This window comes from Desmodus rotundus, chromosome 13 (genome assembly GCF_022682495.2).
Source record: "Desmodus rotundus isolate HL8 chromosome 13, HLdesRot8A.1, whole genome shotgun sequence".
NCBI classification, from domain to species: domain Eukaryota; kingdom Metazoa; phylum Chordata; class Mammalia; order Chiroptera; family Phyllostomidae; genus Desmodus; species Desmodus rotundus.
The window spans coordinates 65,162,310-65,181,239 of record NC_071399.1 but is presented as its reverse complement, the minus strand read 5'-3'; the positions used below and the strand labels follow the sequence as shown (position 1 = coordinate 65,181,239).

Sequence of the window (18,930 nt, the reverse complement as noted above, 5' to 3'; positions counted from 1 at the left end):
AACAATCTAACAATAGCCAGAGGGGAGGGGGGAGAAGAAAGTGGGGGGAAGGGTTTTCAGGAACTACTATAAAGGACACATGGACAAAACCAAGGGGGAGGGTGGAAGCAAGGGAGGGAGGTGGGTTTGGCTGGAGTAGAGGGGGGCGATGGGGGGAAAATGCAGACAACTGTAATTGAACAACAATAAAGTAATAAAAAAAAGAAATAGAAATCGAAGTGCTGTTGTTGTAGTGGTTGTTACTGAATATTGGTGAATTCAAAAGGATAGACCACAGCAAAGCACTGAATGAGGACAATGATAAGTCCAAAGGGACATGCTCCAGATTTTCCTTATTCAAGGAGTCCATAAATATGACCTAAGTTCAAAGAATAGAGTGTGATCAAATACTGAGTAATATGAAAGCAGTAAGCATGTGCAAACAGTGAGCTGAGATTTACTCTGTGGTCTACTGATGCCCTTGAAGATGATTAAGTACTCCATGGGAAAAAAAATGTATTTTGGTCAAAACACTTAGAAGAGATCGTATTAAAGAAAGTTAAGGAGATTTCTCTACTCACATCAGATAGCAGTGTGTTTTGTGAAGCTTGCTGCTGAAAGGGGGTAGAATCTAGGATGGAGGATGAATTAAAGAAACTATAGTATGTACAAAATTTTATTTTTACCACTGAACTTTTTTTTTATCTTAACAAAACTTAAATAACAATATACTGGACAGTCACAAAAATGTATTTACTGTTACTTTAAATGTATCAATATTTTCTGGAGCTACTGCTTTCGTATACCTGGATGTCTTCGTGCTTTGATAGTCCTGGGTCTCTGAGTTCAATGCCTGCCAATGCCCCTGGTTGCTAATCTTTTTCTCTGTTAAAATCTCCACTTCAATAATTGTGTCCAGTCAATGAAGTAAATCAAATCATACACACACATATACAACCAAACAGGAAGTGAGGCCCTTCCCTCATCAGGTCTACTGTAGGTGAGCCCCCAGCAGTCAGGATTTGGGGATACCTATAGGTTTTGCCTTCTCTTCTCTGATTAGTTGCTATACTCTTCATCCACCATGGTTTCTGACACTTCTAGAATCTGGATCAGGGTAAGGAGAGTAGAAAAGTACCATGAGGAGAGGAAAAAACTTCCTTTGTTTTAATAACAATAAAGTGTATCAGTCCATATAAGTGGAAGTTGGGGCATGGGGCAGAATTCAAGGTGTGGTGGCCTACTGGCACCCTGCTCCCTCAAGAGGCTATTTTGTCGCTCTGCTTTGCCGTTAGAGCAGTTCCTCCCAGAGTTGTAGGATGGCGACCAGCAGCAAGCACGTCTAAGAGCTGCTTTATAAATATCCTGTGTGAGTAAGTCTTTTGTCTATGCTTTCCCAGTTGCCATCCTAAAATCCGTCTTGACTGGCCTGCTCCTTCTCCTGAAACAACAGCTGTGTCTAGGAGAATGGACAGTGCCCACTGGTTAAAGCCTATCAGAGTTTAACAAAGAAGAAGGAGAGGGCATGACGTCAGTCTTACCTGAAGAGAATGGAGCTGTTGACAAGCATTTGCTCGGTCATTAACTTTTGGGTTGACTATCCTAATTTCTTTAATTTCCTGAACCTAGTTTACCTCATTTTTAAAAGTTTAAAAATAGGATTAAATAACTACTAAGATCTTTCCAAAGAATATGATTCTAAACACTCAATTTCAGACTGATTATAAATTTTTATTCAATAATTCAACATTTCTTATTTTTATATGATAGACACTAAAATCTTGGTAACTGATGTTCATAAAACACAAATACTTTATATCTCATGGAACCTACTTCCTAGTGAAGGAGAAAGAAAATAAGAGAAGTCGAGGCATTTTAATATCAAATAATTGTGGCCAGTTATCTCACTCAAGAGATGACATGTAAAAAAACATTTGGAAGGTCATGGTGTGTTCCAGAGATGAGTGTGCCTAAGGCAGAGAGAGAAAAGGAATGAGACGCAGGTGATGACAGACGACAGGTAATGAAGCCAGATCGTTGGGTGGCCTAGTAGGCCGTTGTTAGAACTATGGTAAATTTAGGACTTGTAGAAAGGCCACTGAAAATAATTACTGAGCCCTGGCTGGTGTGACTCAGTGGACAGAGTGCAGACCTGTGAACCAAAGGGTTACCGGACTGACTCCCAGTCAATACACATGCCTGCGTTGTGGGCCAGGCCCCCAGTTGCGGGTGTAAGAGTGGCACCCACACACTGGTGTTTCTCTCCTTTCTCCCTCCCTTCCTCTCTCTCTAAAAATAAAATAATAATAAACAAAATCTTTAAAAAAAAATAATTACTGAGAAGAGTCTTTCTTTCTCTACCGGTCAGCAAATAGAGGCAAAACCCCTGTTGGATCTGAGTAAAGCAGGCAGGAATTGGGCAGTCAGGGGTGACATTTCATTAAAATACATGCGTCTGTAATAAGTTAATTGTGATACTGAAAACTTCTGTTGTTTATGACACTAATAAAACAACATAATGGGATATGTTATATGTTACATTTTATAAGTATCACATTAAGGACAGAGGCTTTTAAACTGTGTTTGGTCAAGTATTACAGATTTTAAAAGATTTGCCAAAGGAAAAAATTTCAAATATTCCAAACATTTCTGTCACGTCTCTCACTTCACTAGTGACAAATGTTTTTGTCTCTATAGTGCCAATTGAATTAGGTTTTTGAAATGTGTGCTTCAGAGTATCATGCTTATCTGATGCTGAAACATCCAAGGGTAATTCGGTGGGAACTATACTCAAATCGGTGCAAATCTCTTACAAATTTTATATAAGATGAAGCCTTATGCTACAGTATATTTATATGCAGCTTTACAGTTTGATCCATTTTTTAACGTAGTATATAATGAATTTTACCTAAAGATATCTAGCTTTATTTGAGTTACTTTTATGTATTAATTGTCCATTTCAATAGAATGTATTAATGCTTCTCTTAGAAATGTTATTACTTAAAAGAAAACAATATTGTTAATAATCATAAACTCAATTTTAAATGAAAATATGCTTCTTGTATTTTTTTTTCAGCAAACACAGACTTTGGTAAATTTCTTTCTTTAGTCAGAATTGCCCCTGTATATTCACTAACTAACAAAATATCAATTGTTTGTATTCAATATAGCCCATGTTAATAGTTTTATTTTATTCAAATCTGATTACTATTATTTGAAAAATATAACTATAAAGCACAAATTATCATCCCTTCTACCAGATTCATGTTCCACAGAAAATCTTTGAAAATAGTAAAGAGTGATACTGCTGAGAAGACCTTAGTTCCTGGCTCTCTTTGATACTACTTTTTTTTTAAATTGATGTTCAAATACTGTTGTCTCCATTTTCCCACCACCACTTTCCTCCGCCCTGCCCACACCCACCTCCCACCCTCAATCCCACCCCCTCCTTGGCTCCGTCCATAGGTCCCTCATACATGTTTATTTACATTCCTTTCCCTTCTTTCCCTCTCCCCTCCCCTCTGGTTACTGTCAGTTTGTTGTCTATCCAATGTCTCTGGCCATATTTTGCTTGCCAGCTTGTTTTGTTAATTAGGGATACGACTTTTTTTTTTAAGATTTTTTAGAGAGGAGAAGGGAGGGAGAAAGAGAGGGGGACAAACATGAATGCGTGGTTGCCTCTCACATGCCCCCTACTGGGGACCTGGCCTGTAACCTAGACTTGTGCCCTGACTGGGAGTGGAACTGGTGACCCTTTGGTTCACAGGACAGTGCTTAATCCACTGAGCCACGTCAGTCAAAGCTAAATCTACTTTTTTTTTTTTTTTTTAAGTCCTGGTGTTTTCGAAGTGAAGGTATTCTTCCAGTTCCCTGTTCTTTCAGTTCCTTGAAAGTCTTCCTCTTATGATCTTATTTTCCATTATACTTCAGCCTCTCACTCCCATATTGTTACCAAGATCTTGATGTGACCAGTAATTTCACATACACACTAGAACATCAATCTCATTTGTCCCATTATCTAACTAATTACGTTTCATCATTTTGCTTCAATCTTTAGGTGCACTGAATCCAGCAATCCTTCCCCCCTACTTGCACCACTGATACTACTAGATTTTCATCCTCTAAGTCTTTTCAAGTGCAGACTCCCCTCCTACTCCCTTTGTTTTCCTTTATCAAGAACTATAATCAACCCTGCCAGTAAACCTTGATTTCCCTCGCCCATCACCCACTCTGTGGTAACATCGTAGCCATCACTGTCTCCACCATGCTTTTTCAGCTGAATATGACTGAAGAACAAACCGGGCTCTGCTGTTACTGGGTAGGCATGCGCTACACCCCCTATTCATTTGCTTTGGATGACTAGTTTACATATTTTCTTTTTTCCTGAAGCCTCCAATTACTACCTAATTGATCTGCCTTCTCAGGTGGTGACATTGTTGCCTAGTTAACTGAGAATATTAAGCTAACTTAAAGAAATCACCAACCCTGTATTCATCTACCTGCTGACATCTTTATCCATAAGCTCTATCTTCCCACCTTCTCTTAGTTAAACACACTTTCCATTTATACATGAGACCCTCCACCTACTTGATGACATCTGTCAGCAATTCTTCCCTCTCCTACATCAAGCCTTTTATACTCTACCATTCCTTTCAGAATATCGATATCTCATTAGTTTTCCCATCTTGACAGTCCATCAGCTAATACTCCTCTTTATAGCAAACCACCTCAAGACTTGTGTTTATTCACTGCTTGTATTCTTATTAAGACCACTCCCCTTATTCATGATAGCCAAGGCATGGAAACAACCGAAATGTCCCGTGACAGATGATTGGATAGAGAATGCATGATATGTATATGCAATGGAATACTACTCAGCCAAAAGAAAAATTGAAATACTGCCATTTGTGGCAACATAAATGGCTGTTGACAGTATTTTGCTAAGTGAAATAAGTCAGACAAAAAACTCAAAAACCATATGATTTCACTCACATGTGGGATATAAGCTGAAAGCAACAAATAAACAAACAAGATAAACAACAATAAAACCACATAGACAGACAACAGTATATTGGTTACCAGAAGAAAAGGGGGTTGAGGAGAAGGTAGTAGAGGGTAAAGGGGTTCAACTATATGGTGGTTGAAGGGGATTTGATTTTGGGTGATAAACACACAATGCAGTATAAAAATGATATATTATAGAATCATACACTTCAAACCCATATAGTTTTATTAGCCAATGTTACACAATAAATTTAATTAAAAAACACTCCATTTAATGTTCCTGTTAAAGCAACCTTATATCTACCATATTGCTAAACATATGCTTTAATTGTCAGTGCTCAACTTAACCAGTGCTCAGCGTTCATCAGCAAAATTTGACACAGTTGATTCCTTTATCCTCCTTCATGCATATTCTTTTGGATTTTTATGACATCAAAAACTCAGCTTCCCTCCTACTTTACTTACTATTCATTCTTGATCTTTTCTGGTGGTCCTTTTTTCCTCCTTAATCTCTTCAATGCAATGTGTTCCAATTCTAGGGCTTTGAACTCCTTCTCAACAGCTACAATATTTTTCAATCTTGTCTACTCTCCTCATTTTATTATCTGCTAAAGTTTCCCGCTCAGAACTCTCTCATGAACTTCAGACTCAAAGGTATATTAAGCTACTTGCTTGACATCTCTACTTGGATACCTAACCGAAATTTCAATCTTTGCAGTCTAAAATTAGATTTCTGCTCTCCCCCTCCCAAACCTCTCTTCTCACAGCCTTTCCCCCCTCAATCAGTAATAACTGCACCCATACAGCTTTTTGCTTTTCAATGACAACTAGATCCAAAGCTCACAGAATGATTCTTAATGTCCCTTATCTCCTTATGTCAAATCTGTTAGAGAATCCTTTGGTTGCTGCCTCCAAAACACATCGAAAATCTTACTAATTTTTTCCAGCTCGCCTATTCCAACACCTCCGTCACTGGACCAGCCGACATCTTTAGCTGGTCTTATTGCAATCATTTCCTAACAGATCTTCCTGCTTCTACCCTTGACTCTCAAGAATCTCTTTTTGATATGGCATCACAGGGGTCCATTTAAAATATAATTCAGATCATATCACTACTCTTTTCAAAACTATGCAGTGATTCCCACATCATAAAAACAAAAACAAATAGTAACAACAACAAACAAAGACCCTATAAGGCCCTATATGATTTCCCTCAGTTACTGTTTTTATTCCAGTCTCTGCTAGTCCCTATCTTGCTCACTTTATTAAATCCATGCTAGCCTTCTTTCCAGGCCGATACCATAGCAGGCCCTTTCTGCCACAAAACCTTTCCACAAATTGTTCCCTCTGTCCCAAACATCACTCCCCCCAAAAAATCCGTTATGGCTCACAGTTGAGTCTACCCAAATAAGTACCATGTCACTAGGCCTTCTTCGCTCAATGACATAAAATTGCAACCTCTGCCATTCCTGACCCTCTCAACCCTCCCTGCCCTGCTCTTTATGTTTTTCCTCTATAGCCCTTAGCATGTCCTAACTTTTTATTTTGCATTTAAATTATACTTTTGGTGTAATTTTATCTTTCCTATTAGCTATTAGCAGAAAAATAGAAATATGTGTTTTGCTAATGTATCCCACAGATCCACAAAGTTACTGATGTGTGATTGTCTCTCATTTCCTTTTACATAAATGAAATAACAAAGCTAATATTTAATAAGTACTTGCTGTTTGTCAGACTCCGCACTAAGTGTCTTACGTGTCATAGATATTATTCTCATTAATGTACAATCATTGGGGGTGAGCTTCTAAGAGCTTCAGATACAATAGTTCATTTTATCTGAACAACAAACCATATAAAGCAGTTATTACTATATTTTTCATTTTGTCTAAGGAGAAATCTAAAATACATAAAATATTGTAACTTGCTCAAGGCTGCATAGTTAAAAAAAAGTTCTGAAGCGGGTACTCAAATCCAAGCTGTCTGGCTCTGGCCTCCAAGATTGAAACCAGGTATATATTATCTCATGCTAGAAAGTTAGAGAGCTGAGATGTGATGACAAACTGATTCCAGAGCCCACATTCTTTTTTTTTAAATTGAGTTTACTGGGGCAGCTCTGGTTAACAAAATTATACAGGTTTCACGCCCACAATTCTACAACACACCATCTGTACTCTGTGTTGTATGTTCACCACCCCAGGTCAAGTCTCCATCCATCGTCATTTATTTTTCTTTACCCGCATCCACCTCCCCACCTCCCCACCTCCCCAACCCTGGCAATCATATCCAAAATATATTTCACTCATCCCTAGGTCATTAGCAATGAATCAGGGCCCATTTGGCCAACCAAATGTGTTCTTTTTAAGTTCTATTAAGTTGTCAGCAGGCAATTGAAAGTAATAGTAGAATGCTATAAAATCATTTAATGTCTTCAGTGACTTTGAGATATAGGGACTTAAATAAGTTCTTATTCTTATGAACCCATTAAATCTATGTCTGCACTGGATTCCACTCCAATTGATACGTATACAATGATAAGTACCTGTAAAACATACATATGTCACTGAATCATTCTAGGTTGCATTTGTATTTTCATTAAAATGTGACGAGTTTGAATTAGATGAATGTTAAATTTCCAGTTTTAAAATGTTAGATCATCAGGTGACAACGAATTTATATATATCTTTACTTTTTTTTACAATTTCACATAAGTTATTTTACACAAAAATTTATTTTTAATTTAATTATCATCATCAACACTATTGTTTCTCATGAATCCATATATTAAATTTAAAATGTATAACAATATTTATATGCTAATATATTCACAAATGACAATGATGAGAAGGAATGAATTTATAGCAAGAATTGCAACAAAATCTACTTGCAGTTTTTCCTGCAGTGAGACTGTAAATATGATTTATCCTTTACAGTTTATCTCATCGAAAAAAATCATAATACACTGCTGAAATTTGTTAAATATACCCATAATAATCACATATATTTTGTTTACAGACTTCAAAGACTCTGAAGAATATATATATTTTAAATGAACACTTTCAAGTTTTCTAAGAACTTCCTTCTAAGTTTTATGAGAAAGATGTGTAAGGTTGTAAGATAATGAAGGAAATAAAATTAACCATAGAAAAAGAGATTCTTAGAAACAGCTGCGAAGAGCTTTGCATGGAAATTTCAGGAGCTCGATCTGAACATTTTCAGAGCATGGTTTTGTTTATCACGGCTATCTATGCAGGTTTCCTCATAAATAATTGAAATTCAATTTTCCCCTTCAACACAGTCCCAAACAACAGAACTCAACGGTTTTTTTTTTTTTCCTGACAAGAGTACACTTTAAAGCAGCTGTTGTCATTTTGCAGAAAGCATGAGCAAAATTATATGTTTATCTTTAATTTTATGTTTCTTAAGGGCAGTAGAAATCCAAACAGAAGCTGATTTTTCACAAATAAGACTTATAAAACAATCATGAGAATTCAATGTACGTTTTCACACATATGACTGATACTTATAGCACAACTTATCATAGTATTTGACATTAGTGTTGCATAATAATCTTTAAGATTCTAGCCATTTCTCATTTACTAACATGTGCAATAGATATATAGGGTGCTACATTTGAAAATGGGCTGTCTGCCTCCACTGCTGCCAGGGTACCTGTGAAAAAACTGGGGGAAAAGGGGACAAAAAAAAAGAAGCAGGTTCTGAAGTTTACCCCTGACTGCACCCATCCTGTAAAAGATGGAATCATGGATGCTGCCAATTTTGAGCAATTTCTTCAGGAGAGAATCAGAGATCAGTGAATGGTTAAAACTGGGACTCTCAGTGGAGGAGTTGTAAGCACTGATTGAAAGGAGCAAGAGCAAGGTTACTGTAACTTCAGAGGTGCTTTTGTTTTCCTCCTGAAAAGTACTTGAAATATATCACCAAATATATTTGAAAGAATAATCTCCTTGATTGGTTGCATGTATTTACTGAAATAGAGCAAAAATAGTTATGAATTAACATTACTTTTGGATTAACCAGGATGACAAAGACAAAAAAAAAAAAAATTGGGGATTAAAACTCATTCGTCTGGAATATTTTGTATAAATTCTTAAATAAGACTTAGAAACCAAAGAGAAAAAAATGGACACATGAATATCTTGTTTATATAATTTTTGTTTCCATTCTTGAAAGGTGATTTCCATTTAAAAAGATTACATATATAAAAAAGGTTACATGTATATAAATACATACACATATAAATTGCATCTTGTAGGTCAAAAATAGAATATTATATATAATACACATATGTATACATATATAATATGCACACATATGTAATGTTTTTGGTTTTGGAATAGTTTAAAAGAAATCACAATTGTATAAAATGATTTTATTAAACTTTACCAAAGTTTAAATCATATTGAAATAAGATAATTAAAAAAACACTAAATTTAGGCTTATATTTAATTCCATTCAATATTAAAATCAAATTTTTATATTTACTTTCTGAATAAGAACATAATATATATAAAAACTATTAAATATGTAAGGATGTGAATGATTCATATGAGTTCTATATTTAAAGAAATAGGTAAAAATAATTTAACAGACACACTTGATTTAGAAATGATCTTTTTTTAAAGATTTAAGACTAACACATTAAATGGTTATTTAATTAAATGTAACATATCTATTTGGATATTTCTGTGAGCCAATGCTTTAACATTTAATTGTAAGGTTCAGTATTTGAATACTTCCTGATTTCAGTGGGAAAGGTGAAAGATGATTTAAAGCCTACTGTTGCATTTTTACAATCTCTCCTTGATGCAGTAAAAGAACCTTTGGAAATAAAATTCTAAGGTTTGGCATTAGTTCCTGTCCCAGTTAAGTCCTTATGTTCAAGCAATAAAACCTCCCAACTTCAATTTCTCTAGCAATGAATTAATGTAAAGATCCCCACCCAAAGAGGTGTCCAGAAATGGGTTTAATGTAAAATAACATATAGTCACATTGTTTACTGTTTAAGTATTTTAAAAGGTAAAAATATCAGTACTTATTCCAAGAATATTAGTGTTAGGCACAAATCATATCTGTAAAATGTAGTATAATTGTAACTAAATGTAGTTAATCTCTTAAATTATTGAATCCCTCTTCATATCCCAAATGATAAACAACTAAGTTTCAAGGCTACATATATAACACTTTCTTATTTATCAGCCATATGATTTGTAATTAAAATTCCTATTTATTTTTATTTGAAAGAATAGAACTCTGGAGTTCTAAAAACACTTCTATGAGAACAAAAAATAATACCATATTGTGATATTTTCAAATTTGTCTAACACTTTGAAATTATATAAAATAGTTATATCACTTTATATAAAGCCAGTGTTTTAATTTAGAACTTATTTAGAGTTTTATTTTTAGAGATGTATATTAAAAAGGCATGTGTTATACCTTCCTATGTATATGTGTACATAACTTTTTAGCTTAATTTTTCACTTTTTATAATGAATATCATTTTTTTTGTAAATGTGCAAAGATGTACATTGCTATTTTGGCCCAATATATAACATTCCGTTGTACGGATTTAACATAATCAGGGTTTATTTATGAATCTGCTTTTGGATCATTTCCTTTTTTGTTGTTGTTATTATTTACAAACAAAGATAAAAGTCTTTGCATAGTCATAAAAGATAAATTAAAATAAAAAAGCATGTGCTGAAAGAATCAAATAGCAGATTCGGTTTTGTTTTTCCAAAACACATATGCTTATTCCACATTGTAGACACATTATGTTACAAACTACTTGTGGAAATACTGGGAACATACACTTACTTTGAAAAGGCACTGGGTTATTTCTACTTACACACATGCCTATAAACTAATGATTTGCCACAATATTCAAAGAGCAAAAGTTGGAAATGTTCCCAGAAATAGCTAACCCTAATTAAATTAATTTTTAATAAATAAATGTTACAGATTACGAAGAATGATAATTACTAGCACAGATGAAACACAGCTACTTATTAGTATAATAAGGAGCACAGTAGAAGGATCACTGAAATTTCAGATTCATAAACTAAAGTGAGCATACGAGGTTTGTCTGGAAAGAATATATGTAATATGAAAAATAGAGATATTTCTATTATGATAGATAGATATTATCTATCTTGAAGAAGATACAAGAAACATTGTTCATAGGATAATGATGCCTCGGTCCCCTTCAAAGTAGCTACCTTGGGACTTCACACAGATCCAATCACCATCAGCTTTATTTTCCTGAATCTCATTGACTATCTGAAATCTCTTCCCTTTCAAAGGTGATTTTAGTTGTGGGAAAAGCCAGAAGTTGCACGGCACCAAATCTGGGTTATAGGGGGCTGAGTTACCCAGGTAATTTAATGTTCCACCAAAAAACTGCATGAGATGTGGTGCATGAGTGGGTGTGTTGTTGTTTTGAAGTTGCCAATCACCAGTTGCTCATAGCTATGGCCTTCTGAATCATCCAAATAGTTTCTGTGGAGGAATATTCAAGTTTATGCAAAATTTGATGCAGATTCATTGCTCTACTCATTCACTTTTGAATGCAAAAGCCCCACAAAACACATGCTCACTTGACGGCAATTACTACCACCACTAATACAGTGAAGTCGTCCTTGTTCACCCATGTGCACACCGGTCTGCTCTCCTCGGCTGCCAGGTTACATCACTGTAGCACAAACTCTTCGTTACATTAACAATAGCTGGAGTTTTTCTGGACAGACCTTGTATTATAATATTATACTTTGATATGTCACTAAAGTGTGAGAGATTCCATTTAATGCTTCACAGGATGGCAAAGCTTTCACTAGTTTTTATACATAAAGATATTTGAAAATTCAATAATTTCAGGAAAGTAATTTTGTTAACATCTCTGCCACTGGTGTTTTGCATTGGTTGTTGTTTTCAGTTGTTCCTATTTTTGCTTTTTAGTACAAACATTGTTGATTTTGCCTTATCAGTATAACTGGATGGTTGAGGTTTTTATGATTAAAAAATGAGTGTTATAATTTATGTTTTCACCAATGTTTTGCCTTTAAAATTATCTAATATGTGAGTATTAAGGCACATACGTATTGCATTTTAAATGTGAATAATCCATATGTTTAATTTCTAAACATAAGCTATTAAAGTTTGTATTGTATCAGTATGTCTATTAAAAAAAGAACTAAAGCAATCTTAGGTTCACAACAAAATTGAGTTCCTATATTTCCTCTTATCACACACATACATAGACTTCCCCACCATCCACATCTCACACCAGAATGGTGCATTTGTCATAGGTGGTGAACCAATGTTGACAGATCATCATCACCAAAGTTCATAGTTTCCCTTAGGGTTCACTCCTGGCATTGTACTGTATATGGGTTTCAACAAATGTACAATGACATGTATCCTCTATTATAGTGTCATACAGATTGGTGTTATTGCCCTAAAAACCCCCAAGCTCTAGTCATCACTTCCTCCCTAGAAATTCCTGGGAACTACCAATCTTTTACTGTAACCCCAGTCCTGCCTTTTCCAGAATGTCCTAGTTGGACTCATATAGTATTTAGCCTTTTCACATTGGCTTCCTTTACTTAGTGATATGCATTTAAGATTTCTGTATGACTTCCATGTCTTTATAGTTTGTTTCATTTTAGTGCTAAATAATATTCCTTGTAGAAATGCAGTATAGTTTATTCACCCATTCACATTTTGAAGGATATCTCGATTGTTTAGCAGTTGGTAATTGTGAAGGAAGTGGCTACGTACATCTTTGTGCAGGTTTCTGTGTTGACATAGTTTTAATGCTATTTCCTTAAAAGATGGACATTGGCTCCTAGAGACTCTTTTCACCAAGTGGTGATTGGTTAAACTGCTCCTAATAAAGTACTAGTAGGAAGTGGTTTCAGAAACATAAACACTGTCTTTTCCTAGAATTTTCTATTACCCCTACACCTCACAACAGATCACATTCCTGAAAGCCACTGTAGCAAACCAGGTCAAGAGTGAGCTTCTTATGACGTTTTGTTTTAGGGTGTCAAGTCTTTCCCACAGGGGTCAGATTTATGGCCACAAACATTTTTGTGGCCCTTAAACTTTCTTATTAGTTCTATGCTTCTAGCCTTTCCTACCTAGGAATTTCCAGTCTAATGTAGTTTTCATCACTTATTTTTATATTTCCAAAATTAAAAATATTTTGATATAAATGTCAGTGGATATTAACATACAAAAGAGGTAGAATTACTGAGGGGGTACTTAATGACATTCTTAGTTAGAATGGTAAAAATGATACCTGGTTCACTATTTACATTGCTTAGTTTATTCAGAAGTAGGAGAAGGCGACTTTGTTTTCAGAATACTCAATATTTTATTTATCTATTTTATTTTTAAAAGTATATTTCATTGATTATGCTATTATAGTTGTCCAATTTTTCTCTCCCCCCCCCACCTACTACCACCTCCCCTCCAGCAATCCCCCACTTAGTTCATGTCCACAGGTCGTACACATAAGTTCTTTGGTGCCTCCATTTCCTATACTATTCTTAACCTCCTCCTGTCTATTTTGTGCCTACCAATTATGCTTCTTATTCCCCGTACCTTTTCCCCACATTCTCTGCCTTCGCCCTCCCCACTGATAACCCTCCATGTGATCTCTATTTCTATGATGCTGTTCCTGTTCTAGTTGTTTGCTTAGTTTGTTTTTGTTTTTGTTATTTTAGATTCATTGTTGATAGTTGTGAGGTTGTTGTCATTTTACTGTTTATAGTTTTGATCTTCTTTTTCTGAAGTAAGCCCCTTTAACATTTTATATATAATAAGGTGATGAACTCTTTAGCTTTACCTTGTCTGGGAAGCACTTTATCTGACCTTCTATTCTAAGTGATAGCTTTGCTGGATAGAGAAATCTAGGTTTGTAGGTCCTTGCTTTTCATCACTTTGAATACTTCTTGCCAGACCCTTCTTGCTTGTAAGGTTTCTTTTGAGAAATCAGTTGATAGTCTTATGGAACTCCTTTGTAGTTAATGCTTTTTTTTCTCTCACAGTTTTTAAGAGTCTCTCTTTATCTTTAACCTTTGGTGTTTTAATTACAATGTGTTTTGGTGTGGTCCTCTTTGGGTCCAACTTGTTTGGGACTCTGTGCTTCCTGGACTTGTATAACTATATCCTTCACCAAATCAGGGAAGTTTTCTTTCATTATTTTTTCAAATAAGTTTTCAATTTCTTTCTCTTCCTCCTCTTCCTCTTCTCCTTCTAGCATCCCTATAATTTGGATGTTGGCATATTTGGAGATGTCCCAGAGTCTCCTTATTCTCACCTCATTTTTACTGAATTCTTGTTTCTTCATTCTGTACTAGTTGACTTTATTTCTTCCTTATGTTCCAAATCATTGATTTGAATCCCAGCTTCTTTCCCTTCACTGTTGGTTCCCTGTGGATTTTTCTTTATTTCATTTAGTTTAGCCTTCATTTCTTATCTTCTGCATTTGTCATACCCAATGAGTTCTCTGAGCATCCTTATCACCAGTGTTCTGAAGTCTGCATCTGACAGATTGGCTATCTCCATTTTGCTTAGTCCTTTTGCCAGAGTTTTGATTTGTTCTTTCCTCGTCTCCTCAATTTGGCAGCCTCTCTATGTTTATTTCTGTGTATTACTTAGAGCTTCTTTGACTCCCTTGGCACACCTGTTATGTTGGAAGAGGCAGTCTTATGTATTCACCAGGGTGGGGCAACCAGCTTCATCACTTTATGGTGCTGTATGTGGAAGAGTGGTCAGAGAGGAAATTATGCCATCTGACTGGCTCTTGCTCCATTCCAGTTACTTCCCCGACTTCCTGTATGAAGCTGGCACCCTTCTAACTGCTATCCTGGTGCTGAATTCCAGAGTTGGTGAGTTGGTGTCCATTCTAGGACCTTCTGGGTCCTTTAAACACACTCTCCTGAGAGATTGGCAGTTTCTTCCCCACTCCCAACCCCCACTGGTTTTTACAGCCAGAAGTTATAAGGCTTTATTTGCCTGGCATTGGAATCCTGTGCTGTGCGGTCTGGCTTGGGGCTGGGATCATTCACTCCCCAGGTGTCCCTCTAAGTTTTTATCTGCCACATGTGAATATGAGATCACCTGTTTCATTGGCTGCCACCACCACTGCCTCATTGCCACTATCTCACTGCCACTGCCTCGCCACTGCCACACCACGTCCTCTCTACCCCAGGTCCCTGTCTTTGCCCCTCCTACCTGTCTGGATGCATATTTCTTCTTTAAATCCTTGATTGTCTATTTCCATACAGTTCAATTTTTCTGACAGTTCTTGTAGTTTTTAGTTTTGAAGTTAGCTGTGACCATTCTTATGGTTGTGTGAGGAGGTGAAGCAGGTTTACCTATGCCTCCATCTTGGCTGGGAGTATCTGAAAATGTTATATGCAAGACGTTGTTTTAGGTGCTGTGACTGACAGAAACAATGAAAAGATGATTCCCATCTGATGCCCTTAAAATAACAGGGTTTTGAGTTCCGTATTTGCATTAATTCTTTAGAATGAGAACTAAGTGTAATGTGTTGATATTTTCATGTGATTTTGATGCATAGTAAGCAATATCATGAAATTTATTAAACATGACCTGTTTCAAATATTCATATTTATAGTTAACAAAAGGTGTTACTATAACACCTACTTCTACTATAATTTTCCTAAGATTGAATTTAAGATCACTATAAAATAACTAAAACAAGACAAGATCTTACCATATATAATGTTTTAATAATCAATCTGGTTGTTTTTCACTTCCTTAAAATTAGAGCGTCTCTTATTTTTCAGGGAGCATTTGTCCTTCTGCATGGGTCTGAACAAATTCAGAAACACTTGATGATTCAATCTTTCTAAGCAGGGAAGCTCCTGTATCCAGGGAAACCAGTCTAGGCTGCCAGACCCCAAAGTTAAGACGGTAGGATCCCTGCTGGCTGAGATGTAAGGAAGCAGTCTGCTATCTGTCTCTTTTAGTCCAGGCTTCTTTGTGCCTGTGATGCCTCCCGACCAATCTGGAAACACATCTGTGCCCCTAGTGATGTTTGTTATCGACCATTTTACTGTCCATACCCACAATCCACCCATGGAGATGATGGCCACAATCAAAAGCAAGCGTTCCCAGATCTGTGCTGGTGTCTTATGGCTCTGCATGCAAACTGGGAAGCAACAGCAGGAACAGCAGTTGTGTCTTCTGAATCACAGGGGAAACTTCTATGATCTTCACTTAGCAGCTGCTTTCTTAGAGTCACTGAGCCCAAAGCACTGGCCTGTGTTCAGAATAGTGTGGGGACTTAAGTTCTAGAACCAAATTGACTACGGTTTGACATCTGACTGTGCCATTTGCCACCTGTCAAATCAAAGTGAATTCTTGAACCATGTTGGGGCTCTGTTATCCAGTAAATGAGGGTAAACATAGGGACTACTTTACAGAGATTTTGAGTGAATTAAATAAGACAAAGTATCTAAATAGCTTATGTTAGCACAGGAATAAAAAAAGTACTTTGTAATGATACCTGCTAATATATTTTTGTGGTATTTTCATCCCTTCTTTCTTCTTTCACTTCTGACCAGATAAGGAAGAGATAAGTAACCTAATATATTGGAGAATATGATTGAGGACAAAGGCTAAACTGTTCTTTCATGTTACCATGCAATCTTAGGTTTGAGATCTGTACCCTCTGCAGTGCAAACTCTGTGCCTGAGTTTGTAGAAAAAGAAAGCAGGAGGACTCTGTCTTCAGAGCAAATTCCAAGCCTGTTCACATGGTCTGGGGTAAAGCTGTGGATCTATCACTCAGGCAGTGGAGAGGGAGATGAATTCTCTGTTTCTCACGCTGAGTTTCTACCTAGCCTTGATTGCCCAGCTAATGACTTGGGAAACAGTCTGTTTATTCCAGTGTGAGCAGAGAATGAACAGAGAGCATGTGACTCTGAATTGGAGAAGACAGGTCTGGCTTCCTATTCATCTATGAAGCAAAAAGAACAAGAACAAGAGAGAAATGCAGTGTTGTGTTTTAAATGATAACTGACGTCTATTAAAGTGAGCCCTTTATACCTCTAGTGAATCACGGTCCAACTGAGGTCAGACTATGAACCATCCACTCTTTACAGAGACAAGGATAAGAAATGAAGTGGTAGAAAATCCACTTCCCCATGTTCTCTAATTAGGGAAAGAAGATTTCCTTTAAATACAGACCAAGAAAACTTCACAAACAAAGAGGCATATAAGTTTCTTCTCTAATCATACATTAGATAGATTGGTGCATCAATAGTTAGATAATTATCATCTCATCATTGCAATTATTATTTTTATTGTCTACATGATAGACTGAGAAACTTGCTAACTTTGATCTTTTATTTTAGGACAATTTGGAACAAGGAACAGGATTTCACCGATTACAGCAGAATGACAGAAATTAGATTCACTGGCAGCCAGAGTTCCGTCCTCCACTTTCCGTGAGAGATTTCATAGTTGGCATTAACATGGACCTTACAGGCACACATGGTCCTGGCAGACACCTGTCACTCTCCTTGACACTGCCCTCATGCAGGGCCAGTCTGCCAAGGTTTGCTCTCGCAAAGCACCTGTCTTCCTATTCATTGCTGCCACCACAAAGTACAATACATACACATCTGAGATATAAATGAGGTTTTTTTTATTTTGAAAGATGGCATAAAATTGTAAAATATATCATTACACCATGTGAAGCAGCTTACAATTAAAATATCTCACTTATGTGTGGGAACTAATGAACAAAATAAACAGATAAACAAAATAACTGACAAAATAGAAACAGAGGCATAGATACACAGAACAGACTGAGAGTGGACGGGGGGGAAGGAGAGTGAGGACTGGATTCGAGAAAATGAGGGATCACCCAAAGAACATACATGCATTACCCATGGACACAGACAACAGTGCGGTGATGGCCTGAGGAAGGGGGGTGGGGGCTGGGTGGAAGTGGGCAAAGAGGGGCAGGGAATGTGGACCTATGTAATAATGTCAACAATGAAAATAAGTTTAAAAATATGTCAGTTTAAATATACCTGTCCTGGCTAGGTGGCTTAATTGGTTGGAGTGTCATTCCATACACCAAAAATGTTGCAAGTTCAATCCTCAGGTGGGCGCACACAGGAGGCAACCAATCAATGTTTATCTCTCACATTGATGTTTCTCTCTCTCCCTCCCTGTCTCTCTCCTTTCCTCTGTAAAAATCACTAAACATATCCTCATGTAAGGGTTAATAAAAACACATAAATAAATTAATTAATTAAATTTAATATACTCAATATCTTCTAATCACATCAATTGTGTGATTTAAAATTAAAGTTTTAAAATGTGAAAAATATCCATCTTAGAATTAATAAAATGTAGTAAATCATATATAATACATGTGGTTATATATGCCAATACACATTATTATTGCTATATGAATATAATTAATATTAATTTTCATCTATTAAAACAATTTTCATATTAAAATAAAGAATCAAGATATCAACTAATATATGTGGTAAAGCATTCAGCTAATAGACTTTACAAAGTTCATCTTGAACTCATTTAGGAATGCAATTTCAACATTTTTATACAAGGGCCAGAGACAGGAGAGGCCTTAATTAATTAGCTTTTGTCAATCAATTTTTTTAAAAGTTAGCTCTTTGATAAGAACATTGGTTTAGATAACCTAGATAATTACTTTCAATCTAAAAACGTAAGGAACTGATAGAATGTCTGATATATTTCTATGAGAAAAAACCATACAGCTAGCCAAAAGAAACTCCTGGTTTTTGTTCCATATGCATAAGTTTGGGGTTTAAATTATTTATTGTAAGCAAGGTGTTCCCACTGCATTTTGGACATGTACACTATATAAAAGTTTCTATCTCCAATGAGTTAACTT

At 36.0% G+C, this 18,930-nt stretch overlaps 1 pseudogene; it reads left to right on the top strand.

Moving 5' to 3' along the window:
• The window catches only part of LOC128779823 (large ribosomal subunit protein eL22 pseudogene), a 45,217-nt pseudogene extending 36,130 nt beyond the window's left edge, over positions 1–9,087 (top strand).
• Positions 9,088–18,930: the final 9,843 nt, after the last annotated feature.